The following is a 13536-nucleotide window of genomic DNA, read 5'->3' as shown; positions in this document are numbered from 1 at the left end:
AAGAAGAGGGGGAGACCCAAGGGGGGGGGTACTGTTACGCCGAGCGCTCCGGGTCCCCGCTCCTCCCCGGAGCGCTCGCTTCACTCTCCCCGCTGCAGCGCTCCGGTCACATCCTCTGACCCGGGGCGCTGCGATTCCGCTGCCAGCCGGGATGCGATTCGCGATGCGGGTAGCGCCCGCTCGCGATGCGCACCCCGGCTCCCGTACCTGACTCGCTCCCCGTCTGTTCTGTCCTGGCGCGCGCGGCCCCGCTCCCTAGGGCGCGCGCGCGCCGGGTCTCTGCGATTTAAAGGGCCACTGCGCCGCTGATTGGCGCAGTGGTTCCAATTAGTGTGTTCACCTGTGCACTTCCCTATATCACCTCACTTCCCCTGCACTCCCTTGCCGGATCTTGTTGCCATTGTGCCAGTGAAAGCGTTCCTTGTGTGTTCCTAGCCTGTGTTCCAGACCTTCTGCCGTTGCCCCTGACTACGATCCTTGCTGCCTGCCCCGACCTTCTGCTACGTCCGACCTTGCTTCTGCCTACTCCCTTGTACCGCGCCTATCTTCAGCAGCCAGAGAGGTGAGCCGTTGCTAGTGGATACGACCTGGTCACTACCACCGCAGCAAGACCATCCCGCTTTGCGGCGGGCTCTGGTGAAAACCAGTAGTGGCTTAGAACCGGTCCACTAGCACGGTCCACGCCAATCCCTCTCTGGCACAGAGGATCCACTACCTGCCAGCCGGCATCGTGACAGCCCTCCATCCTTAAGAACCGGGCCGCGAGGGCATACCTGTACGCCCTCTGTCCCCAACAAGTTAGAAAAAATGTAAACAAAAATAAACATAAACATATGTGATATTGTGTGTGTAAGTGTCGGAACTATAAAAATGTAATGTTACTTAACCACATGTCACACGTCAATGACATATACTTAAAAAAATACCAAAGTTCAGAATTGCGTATTTTTAGTCATTTTGCATAGCCTAAAAATGTATAAAAAGTGAACAAAAAGTCCCATCAAAACAAAGATGGTATTGATAAATACTATAGATAATGGTGCAAAAAATTAGCCCTCACACATTAGCAGTTGAAAGGCCCTAAAATGGCGTTTTTTTTATTTTTTTTTTATTTTGCCCCACTAATATTTTTTATTTGTTTCAACATAGATTTAGTGGTGAAATGATCAATGTCATTACAAAGTAAAATTGGTGGCACAGAAAACAAGCATTGGGTCTGTAGGTGGAAAACTGAAAGTGTTAAGATTTTTAGAAGGGAAGGAAGAAAACATAAAAAACATGCCAGAAATGCTGACCCAATAATGTTCTCCCACTTAAAGGGGTACTCCGCCCCTAGACAACTTATACCCTATACAAATGATAGGGGATAAGATGTCAGATCGCTGGGGTCACACTGCTGGGGACCCCTGGGATTTCCGCTGTGGCACCCCGCTATCATTACTGCACAGAGCACCCTCGCTCTGTGCGTAATGACCGGCGATACAGGGGCCGGAGCATCGTGACGTCATGGCCCGCCCCCTTAATGCAAGTCTATGGGAGGGGGTTGTGATGGCCGCCACGCCCCCTCCCTTAGAATTATATTGTGGGGGCGGGCCGTGATGTCACGAGGGGGAGGAGCCGTGAAGTCTCAATGCTCCAGCCCCTGTATTGCCCATCATTATGCACAGAGCGAGTTTGCTCTGTGCAGTAATGATAACGGGGTGCCATAGCTGAAATACCAGGGGTCCCCAGCAGTGGGACCCTGGCGATCTGACATATTATCCCCTATCCTTTGGATAGGGGATAAGATGCTAGGGGTGGAGTACCCTCTAAGTTTCATCATAGCTATACATCAACTATGAGAGAGATAATGACAAAAAAAATCCATAAAATCACATTGTTGATTTTTGAAGAATTTATTTGCAAGTTATGGCGGAAAATAAGTATTTGGTCACTTACAAACAAGCAAGATTTCTGGCTCTAACAGTCCTGTAACTTTTTCTTTAAGAGTCTTCTCTGTCCTCCACTTGTTACCTGTATTGATGGCACCAGTTTGAACTTGTTTTCAGTATCAAAGACACCTGTCCATAACCTCAAACAGTCACACTCCAAACTCCCCTATGGCTCACCAAAGAGCTGTCAAAGGACACCAGAAACAAAATTGTAGACCTGCACCAGGCTGGGAAGACTGAATCTACAATAGGCAAGAAGCTTGGTGTGAAGAGATCAACTGTGGGAGCAATTATTAGAAAATGGAAGATATACAAGACCACTGATAATCTCCCTCGATCTGGGGCTCCATGCAAGATCTCACCCCGTGGAGTCAAATTTATCACAAGAACGGTGAGCAAAAATCCCAGAACCACACGGGGGACCTAGTGAATGACCTGCAGAGAGCTGGGTCCAAAGTAACAAAAGTTACCATCAGTAACACACTATGCTGCCAGGGACACAAATCATGCAGGGCCAGATGTGTCCCCCTGCTTAAACCAGTACATGTTCGGGCCCATCTTAAGTTTGCTAGAGAGCATTTGGATGATCCAGAAGAGGATTGGGAGAATGTCATATGGTCAAATAAACCAAAGTAGAACTTTTTGGTAAAAACTTGTCATGTTTGGAGGAGAAAGAAAGCTGAGTGGCATCCAAAGAACACCATGCCTACTGTGAAGCATGGGGGGGGGGGGGTGGAAACATCATGCTTTGGGGCTGCTTTTTTTTTTTTAAAGTGATCAGGATGACTGATCCGTGTAAAGGAAAGAATGAATGGGGCCATGTATCATGAGATTTTGAGTGAAAACCTCCTTCCATTAGCAAGGGCATTGAAGATGAAACGTGGTTGGATCTTTCAGCATGACAATGATCCCAAACACACCACACGGGCAACAAAGGATTGGCTTAATAAAAAGCATTTCAATGTCCAGGAGTGGCCTAGCCAGTCTCCAGATCTCAACCCATAGAAAACCTTTGGAGGAAGTTGAAAGTCCTTGTTGCCCAGCGAAAGCCCCAATACTCTAGAGGAGATCTGCATGGAGTCAAATTACCAACCGGAATGGGCCAAATTACCAACAACAGTGTGTGAAAACCTTGTGAAGACTTACAGAAAACGTTTGACCTCTGTCATTGCCAACAAAGGGTATATAATAAAGTAAAGAGATAAACTTTTGTTAATGACCAAATACTTATTTTCCACCATAATTTGCAAATAAAGTCTTTAAAAATCAGACAATGTGATTTTATGGATTTTTTCTCCTCATTATGTCATCTCATAGTTGAGGTATACCTATGATGAAAATTACAGGCCTCTCTTATCTTTTTACGTGGGAGAACTTGCACGATTGGAGGCTGACTAAATACTGTTCCCCCCACTGTGTGTGTGTATATATATATATATATATATATATATATATATATATTTAAAGTCCCATTCATACAAAACTATACAGAGTATGACATAATAACCAGGTATATGTTAAGCATACTAATTTTGTTAAAAAATTGCTTGACTTTTTTAAAAACTAGTACAGTAATAGAAAACCCATATAAATTGGGCATTGTTTTGATGGGAATAACCCTCAGATTAAAAATAACATGGAATTTTTTACCATTAAGTGCTCTGCCTAAAAACAAAAGGTTGCAAAAAATTTACACACACACAAATAACATATATATATATATATATATGTATATATATATTTTTATTTATTTATTTATTTATTATTTATTTATTTTTTATTTTTTTTTTACTTTGTCATACATATTATGGTAAAAAGGTGTAATTACAAAGTTCAATTTGAAATTAGAGGGCTTAGAAGTTTAGCATCAAAATCTATTTTTAATGGATCATTTTATTTCTTAAAGGGGTACTCTGAAGGAAAACATGTAATTATTTTAATTAACTGGTGCCAGAAAGTTAAACAGATTCGTAAATTACTTCAGCATCTTAATCCTTCTAGTCCTTATCAGCTGCTGTATGGTCCAGCGGAAGTTCTTTTCTTTTTTAATTTCCTTTATGTCTGACCACCGTGCTCTCGGCTGACACCTCTGTTCAGGAACTGTCCAGAGCAGGAGAGGCTTTCTATGGAAATTTGCTCCTGCTCTGGACAGTTCCTGACATGGACAGAGCACTGTGGTCTGACAGAAATTAAATAAAAATAAAAAAAGACCTTCCTGTGGAGCATACAGCAGCTGGTAAGTACCGGAAGGATTACATTTTTTGAACAGAAGCAATTTACAAATCTGTTTAACCTTTTAGCACCAGTTGATTAAAAAAAAAAAAGAAAGTTATCCCCCAGAGAACCCCTTTAAGTGGATTTGAGAGGACTAGATGCTAGAAACCCCCTTATATCCTATCCATTTTAAAAACGAAACCCTTCAACTTTTCTTTATATGTTTTTTTTTTACGATTTAGCAAGTATTAATGGAAGCAAGTATTGAGAAGCAAATATTAATGTAAAAATTCTACAGAATATTTATATACCAACATTTTATTTGGTATATGAAATAAAAATATCCCATGTTTGACCTTGGTGTGCTGCTTGACTTATACGCAGGAAAATTAAAAGACCACCTTGAGGATTTTGGGGCTTACTTTTTATTGGGTTGTTTATTTACTGTAGGTACCATATTAAGGTGGCAAAACACAAGGAACATCAGGGAAACCACACTCCTCAAGGAATTTATATAGGAGAATAATGACCTCAACAGATGTTTCCTGGAATTTATTAGAATTAGGTATTTAAAAAAAATCTAATAATTTTATATTTTCCAATATGATCTGGTTACAGATTACATCTTCTCATTTTGACAAAGAACACAGGAGAATAAGCCGAAAATGTGTAAAAGTAGTACGCCATATGTAGTCATACACTTCAATTTGGGCATATGGTATCTACTTACAAGGAATGGAGAACCATTTTGCATAGTTAGCACATGATATAGTCTACAACTGCCATTGCAACCCCTGGAATCTTGTGATCACATTACAAGGTCTCCGATGGATGACCCCTCCCCCTCCGATGGAGCTCCCTCCCCCTATTAATTTTAAAGGTTCAATAGTCAGTACTGTACAGTATTGCACAGGATTGCCATTACGTACATGTATATCATGGTGTGTGAAGAGGTTAACTAAATTGATCTCCAGCCTCTGTGTCAGTTTCACTCATCCTGACCAAAATCCTGACCAACATACTGGCTGAACCTAGCTTGAGGATGCAAGTTGTGAAATTGAAAAAGAAAAGACTCAAAGTAAAATATGTATAAAGGTGCAGTATTTTTTTTTATCTAAAAAAAAGTGTCCATGATTGCACACATTGTATTAAAAGTAGCAGTTATTCTAATGCTGGAATTACTGCTATTTTTTAAGACACAATGTGGAGGGAATGTATGGAAACATGAGCAGGGAAAAAGTGGTGGCTCATCATTTCCCCAGGGGTGCGTGGGGCAGCTCTGCTCTGAGGATGAGTGAGTAGATGGGCCCCATGCTGGAGGGGGTCCCAATGGTTGGACCCTCTATGTTCAGATACTTATCCCCTATCCTGTGCATAGGGGATAAGTGTAGTTCCCTGAACTACCACTTTAACATGCCAGGGATCATGTAATGTTGGCTATATCTGAAACAGGATTGCTTTATGCAGTCTACTAAAGAAAATGAATTTCCATAAACCTGACCTGCTACTTTTCCATGATTATGTTTCCAAAAGTCACTTAATCATATATTTATTTTTCAAACTTTATTGTCTAAACACAGTGAACTCACAATTCTAAAATATTTCTTCAAAAACAACTTTCAATTCAGAAATTACAGTGTGTAGAAAACAATACTATGTAGTTACTAGTTAATTTTTCATAGTGTGCAGAATGAGGCATTTACTAAACAACATAGTAAATAAATAGCCTATGCCTTTGCAATTAGCATATGAAAGAAAGATAGTAGACATGAACATTCTGATACCCCCCAAACTAACTTTTAGCCACCTTTCATGTCACAGAAAAAAAAATGATGCTTATATGTTACTCACTAGGGGAGATAGATGTTTTACATCTCTTTCTTATGTGTCCAGCTTCTGTATTTAGCTCACAAATCCATCTGTTCTTCTGCACACTCATTCTGACATTCACTGCTTGGAAAGGGGTATGTCTGAGGAAAGCACTGAGCCCACCCTCACTTCACTTTTGCCCTGTGTCCTGAGTCTGCTGTGCTTTGCTGAGTCTCTATATCCAATATCTGCAGGCTGCTCTGCAACCCCTTCCTCTCTGGTTTCAGACAAGTAGTGAACACAGAGGAGTGCTAGTCCCACTGTCACTTACAGGACTTTGCCCCTGCCTGTGCTTATGTTCTGGATGGTATGGGTGGGATCCCTAATGGTCCCCATATCACTAAGGTATGGTGGTATAAGCCATGATTTTCATAAGCCATGGTTTTTATAAAATGGGGATGTCAAACCTATTATCAGCAAATGCACCTTTAGTCAGAAGATAAGTTTTATTACAGTGGATGCTGCATTAACACAGAGAAGGCCTGCAGCATTTTCCTTTCACAGAGTCACTACTGTAATACTGTCCATTCCAGGTCTAAACACATTAACTCTTGTAATTGCAAGTTATTCCTGAAAGGCAAAGACGATCCAGCTAAGGATCGTTATGTTACAGTCAAAAGATATAAAAGAAAAAAAAAAGTTTATTGAAGCATACAGATGTGAAATCAGTACAAAAGATCTATAAAAAGTGACTGATGCGTTTCGGACAGTATGGCCTTACTCAGTAATATACATCACTGAAAAAAATACTAAGAATAGATACAATAGACCATCCCCTTCACACATGAATGTCATAATTCACAATCAGACAAGGGGTCATTTAAAGGCACATTAACTCTATACAAAAAGAGAAAAGGGGACATGCATCGGTGCACCCTGTGCCTTTACCGCGTGGTGGCAGGTGTAAAAGTGTGTATAATATAACTGCTGACCTCGATGTGTTGTGCTCCGAGAGCAACTCTGACGTCAGCCTTAAGCGAGGAGGAAACAGCAGCAGCCCGTGTCTGTCTGTGTCCAGCATCCTGGAAAGGTGTGGAAATGTAGAATTCCGCGCTCCCAGTGAGGTTTGTAGGAAAGAGACACTTTTCTGGCGGTTGCTGGATCTGAAGACGGAGTTGTAAGGATGCCAAAACAGCATTCTTTATTGTAACAAACAGTTGACAACGCTTTTCGAGGGGATCTGCACCCCTCTTCCTCAGGTCAGGGAGGGGGACACATGCAAACAGGGGTTGTTTTATATGTATAAAGTATTATATGGTCCAGCAAGCGCCAGAAAAGTGTCCCTTTTCTACAAACCTCATCAAGAGTGGGGACATCTACATTTAAAGGAACATTATATATATATATATATATATATATATATAATATATATATATATATATATATACCATATATCTTAAAAGAAGGAAAATAATTTAGGAAAAGAAGTTTGGAAGTTTGGGGAAAAGGTACAACTCATATTGACAACAATGTCTACTGAATAAACAAAAAAGAGCTTATGAACATCATTGGGACCCCATTCTGGTAATATGCAACACAGTATAAGAAAAATAAAGGTTATGCACTTGTATATATGAATAATACACAAATAATCCTGTATAGCCATATTAATACCAGCTACCAAAAACAATAAGGTAAGGATCAATGTGTGCAGATGTGTGCATAAACAGAGACCCATTTAATATTGATATCAAGTCATACATGTAATAACATGTTCTTCATTCTGCAATATCTCTTTGATAGTATCATGCTGATATAACACCAAGATTTTTGTAAAATATAGTTTTTACATAATTAAACTCATGGCTGAAGAGGTTAAAAGGTGAGAGGAAATCCTTTGTTTGTATAATCCTTGTTAGTATTTTTAATGTCATATTTACAATTCTGTACAGTGTCCTCTTTCTGTTAGATTATTTTTTTCTGTTAGGCACTGTCTAAATTGTATCTTACCCAGAGTTGGTCATTACACTTATTATTTCTTAGAACACTAACTCTTTCCCATCTCTCTTTGAGACCTTACAGATGGCATTTTGAATCTTCCATTCGCAATAGCCTAGTTCTCACAATTGGTTGCAGATTTTGCCTTGCTCCATTTGCCACACCGCATTCTCTAAACAATTCATTTTAAAATGTCATTCCTAGTTAACATTTTGGATATGTTGGTGCAGTACTGGGTAAGATCATGGCATAAAGCTATTTAATACTAGTGTTGAGCGGCATAGGCCATATTCGAATTCACAATATTTCATGAATATATGGACAAATATTTATCATATATATTCGCTAAATTCGCATATTCGTAATATTCACTTTTTTTCCCGCATATGCGAAAATTTGCATATGTGAAAATTTATGAACTTTATAGCAAATATACCAGTGTAACTTGATAGAAGCAGCAGAAGGGAGGGATCATTATTCGTGAATATTCACATAAGCGAAGTTTCACATGAGAGAGAGAGAGAGAGAGATTCTTGTTTTAATCAAACTTCCCTTATACCTACCTTCAAAGTCAGAGGCACATTCGGGTGGTGGTGTACAAAGCTCTTTACAATGTACTGCCGTGTGGAAATTCTTTACTATCTTACCAAATGCAGGAAACCAAGCACAGCGCAATATCTGCAGAGAGAAGGTAAGGCATAGCCCGGGTCTGACTTTGGGAATCAGGCCTCTATGTCAGCACATCGAGAGGTATCACAAGAGGTACCACAGGATAGGGGATAAGTGTTTGATCGCGGGGGGTCCGACCGCTGGGACCCCCTGTGATCTCCTGTACGGGGCCGCGGCTGTCCCGTGCAGGGGGCGTGCCGGCCGCAGCATGAGGTTGCAGCTGGCACGCCTCCTCCATACATCTCTATGGGAGAGGCAGCGTTCGTGCCTCCCCCATAGAACGTTATGGGGACGGGGAGGAGACGGGGCTACGTGCCTTAGCGCTCACCATGAGCGCTAATGGCGGCACCCCATTAGGGAGATCGTGGAGGGTCCCAGCGGTCGGACCCCCCGCAATCAAACACTTATCCCCTATCTTGTGGATAGGGGATAAGTGTCATACTGCTGCAGTTGTCCTTTAATGCAATGATAGATGTCAAAGTACTTTATTTAGCATGAATGATGCACACCCTAGGTAAAAAGAGAAGTGAATGTTCTCATTAAAAAAGAGGTATGGCTGAGACCTTCACCTATGTATACAGCCCCTGCTGCGTTTTGTATTATTAGTATAAGACTTGTTGCTGCATAGAACCACCAGCACTTTTTTTTTTACTGCTCCAAGTGCACACGGACCCTTTGTAACCCTCTTTTCTAAGTTAAGCATGACTATGAAAAAAATAAGGCAACATCAGATTGTGGGTGTATTTATCATTGCCATTATTTTCTATTTTTTATTAAGTAGCAAGAACAGCAAATATTCACAAAATTTTGGTGCAAGCGCTAAATGTTCTCTGAATGGACATGGTTTAACTAAAAGATGTGGATTGTTTTGGACCTCACTCGCAAGATTTATGGCAGTTGATGCTCATAAAAAAGCATAAATTTATGTTAAAATCTCCATTAAAGGGGTACTCCGGTGGAATTTTTTTTTTTTTTTTTTAGATGAACTGGTGCCAGAAAGTTAAACAGATTTGTAAATTACTTCTATTAAAAAAATCTTAATTCTTTTAGTACTTTTTAGCAGCTGTATGCTACAGAGGAAATTCTTAACTTTTTGAATTTCTTTTTTGTGTTGTCCACAGTGCCCTCTGCTGACATCTCTGTCCGTGTCAGGAACTGTCCAGAGTATCACAGGTTTGCTATGGGGATTTTCTCCTGCTCTGTAAAGTTCCCGATACAGGCATCAGGTGTCAGCAGAAAACACTGTGGACAACACAAAAAAGAAATTAAAAACAATGAAGATTTTCCTCTGATTCAAACAGCTGCTAAAAAGTACTGAAAGGATTAAGATTTTTAATAAAAGTAATTTACATATCTGTTGAACTTCCTGCCACCAGTTCATTAAAAAAAATTAAAATAAGTTTTCCAACCAGAGTACCCCTTTAACTTAGAGATAGCAGAGATTTCAACATGGGTGCAAAGATTTATATTGAGGCTTGCACCTCTACATTAATCCAGCGAGCCTGTGTGCTGATTATTTACACCGTATTAATCAAATTTAGAGTATCAGATAGAACAAATGGATTCCATGGGGTTAAAAAATATATATATATATATATATATATATATATATATATATATATATATATATATATTTGTATTTCATTTGGAAAGTCTTTGGATCCTTTGACATTTTCACATATATTATTAAAAACACAAAGTCATGTTTTTCATTCTTTTCTCCATATTGCACTTAATACCCCAGAATGAGAATGTGAAAAAATAAAATTTTGAATTCATTTTCAAATGTATTTTAAAGTGAAGAAAATAGTTCTGGGGCCTCTGATTTCTTTTTATCATCATTGAGATGTTTCTACACCTTGATTGGTATCATTTGTGATAAATTCAGTTGATACAGCCCTGTCTATATATGGTCTTACAGATGACAATACATATCAGAGCACTAAGCCATGATCTGCCTGTAAAGCCAAGAAACAGGATTTTGTGGAGGCGCAGGTCTGGAAGAGGGTGCTAAAAATTATTGTGCACTGAAGGTTCCCAAGAGCAGAGTAGAGTGACTACCATACTTTTTAAATGAAAGAAGTTTAGAACAACCAGGACTCTTCATAGAGCTGTTTGCTCTATTAAAATAATCAATCAGAGGAGAAAGACTTTGGTAAGAAAGGTAACCAAGAACCAGATGGTCATTCTTTCTGAACTCTAAAGATAATGGGGGGAAATTCTGAACTGTTAACCCGGTTTTTTTCTGTTCTTTGGTGCTTTTCTTTGGCACAGTGATTTTTAGCGCCAACGTTTTGCAACTTTTCATTTTGAAGGTTTTTCAATAAGAACATACCAAGTTGTAATTTCAGTTGACATGCACCCCCCCCCCCCCCACACACACACCTATAAGCCACATTGGCTAAGAGTTCCTATAAACTGTTTTAATCTGTTAATATATGCATTTGTCATTTTTTTGCAGTTTCTGAGTGGTTTGGCAACCTGAAGGAATATTGCCCCTGGACAACATGTGGCTATAAATAGCTAGCAGGGGCTAACATGGAGAGCCTGCTATGCAACTGTTATCAGTGGGCATAAGACCATGTGACCATTCTATGGACAAGTAGTCACAATTGCATAAATACAGACTTGTTTCTCATCAAGTGGGGAATGTAAACTTTGGTCAAATGAGAAAGACTGTAACCACCAAGCCTGAAGTACCTCATCTTAGTAAAGTGTTCCAGTAGATGTTTTACATCTCTTTCTTATGTGTCCAGCTTCTGTATTTAGCTCACAAATCCATCTGTTCTTCTGCACACTCATTCTGACATTCACTGCTTGGAAAGGGGTATGTCTGAGGAAAGCACTGAGCCCACCCTCACTTCACTTTTGCCCTGTGTCCTGAGTCTGCTGTGCTTTGCTGAGTCTCTATATCCAATATCTGCAGGCTGCTCTGCAACCCCTTCCTCTCTGGTTTCAGACAAGTAGTGAACACAGAGGAGTGCTAGTCCCACTGTCACTTACAGGACTTTGCCCCTGCCTGTGCTTATGTTCTGGATGGTATGGGTGGGATCCCTAATGGTCCCCATATCACTAAGGTATGGTGGTATAAGCCATAATTTTCATAAGCCATGGTTTTTATAAAATGGGGATGTCAAACCTATTATCAGCAAATGCACCTTTAGTCAGAAGATAAGTTTTATTACAGTGGATGCTGCATTAACACAGAGAAGGCCTGCAGCATTTTCCTTTCACAGAGTCACTACTGTAATACTGTCCATTCCAGGTCTAAACACATTAACTCTTGTAATTGCAAGTTATTCCTGAAAGGCAAAGACGATCCAGCTAAGGATCGTTATGTTACAGTCAAAAGATATAAAAGAAAAAAAAAAGTTTATTGAAGCATACAGATGTGAAATCAGTACAAAAGATCTATAAAAAGTGACTGATGCGTTTCGGACAGTATGGCCTTACTCAGTAATATACATCACTGAAAAAAATACTAAGAATAGATACAATAGACCATCCCCTTCACACATGAATGTCATAATTCACAATCAGACAAGGGGTCATTTAAAGGCACATTAACTCTATACAAAAAGAGAAAAGGGGACATGCATCGGTGCACCCTGTGCCTTTACCGCGTGGTGGCAGGTGTAAAAGTGTGTATAATATAACTGCTGACCTCGATGTGTTGTGCTCCGAGAGCAACTCTGACGTCAGCCTTAAGCGAGGAGGAAACAGCAGCAGCCCGTGTCTGTCTGTGTCCAGCATCCTGGAAAGGTGTGGAAATGTAGAATTCCGCGCTCCCAGTGAGGTTTGTAGGAAAGAGACACTTTTCTGGCGGTTGCTGGATCTGAAGACGGAGTTGTAAGGATGCCAAAACAGCATTCTTTATTGTAACAAACAGTTGACAACGCTTTTCGAGGGGATCTGCACCCCTCTTCCTCAGGTCAGGGAGGGGGACACATGCAAACAGGGGTTGTTTTATATGTATAAAGTATTATATGGTCCAGCAAGCGCCAGAAAAGTGTCCCTTTTCTACAAACCTCATCAAGAGTGGGGACATCTACATTTAAAGGAACATTATATATATATATATATATATATATATATATATATATATATATATACCATATATCTTAAAAGAAGGAAAATAATTTAGGAAAAGAAGTTTGGAAGTTTGGGGAAAAGGTACAACTCATATTGACAACAATGTCTACTGAATAAACAAAAAAGAGCTTATGAACATCATTGGGACCCCATTCTGGTAATATGCAACACAGTATAAGAAAAATAAAGGTTATGCACTTGTATATATGAATAATACACAAATAATCCTGTATAGCCATATTAATACCAGCTACCAAAAACAATAAGGTAAGGATCAATGTGTGCAGATGTGTGCATAAACAGAGACCCATTTAATATTGATATCAAGTCATACATGTAATAACATGTTCTTCATTCTGCAATATCTCTTTGATAGTATCATGCTGATATAACACCAAGATTTTTGTAAAATATAGTTTTTACATAATTAAACTCATGGCTGAAGAGGTTAAAAGGTGAGAGGAAATCCTTTGTTTGTATAATCCTTGTTAGTATTTTTAATGTCATATTTACAATTCTGTACAGTGTCCTCTTTCTGTTAGATTATTTTTTTCTGTTAGGCACTGTCTAAATTGTATCTTACCCAGAGTTGGTCATTACACTTATTATTTCTTAGAACACTAACTCTTTCCCATCTCTCTTTGAGACCTTACAGATGGCATTTTGAATCTTCCATTCGCAATAGCCTAGTTCTCACAATTGGTTGCAGATTTTGCCTTGCTCCATTTGCCACACCGCATTCTCTAAACAATTCATTTTAAAATGTCATTCCTAGTTAACATTTTGGATATGTTGGTGCAGTACTGGGTAAGATCATGGCATA

Source organism: Hyla sarda, chromosome 2 (assembly GCF_029499605.1).
Source record: "Hyla sarda isolate aHylSar1 chromosome 2, aHylSar1.hap1, whole genome shotgun sequence".
Taxonomy (NCBI): Eukaryota; Metazoa; Chordata; class Amphibia; order Anura; family Hylidae; genus Hyla; species Hyla sarda.
Note: the sequence above shows the minus strand (reverse complement) of the source record.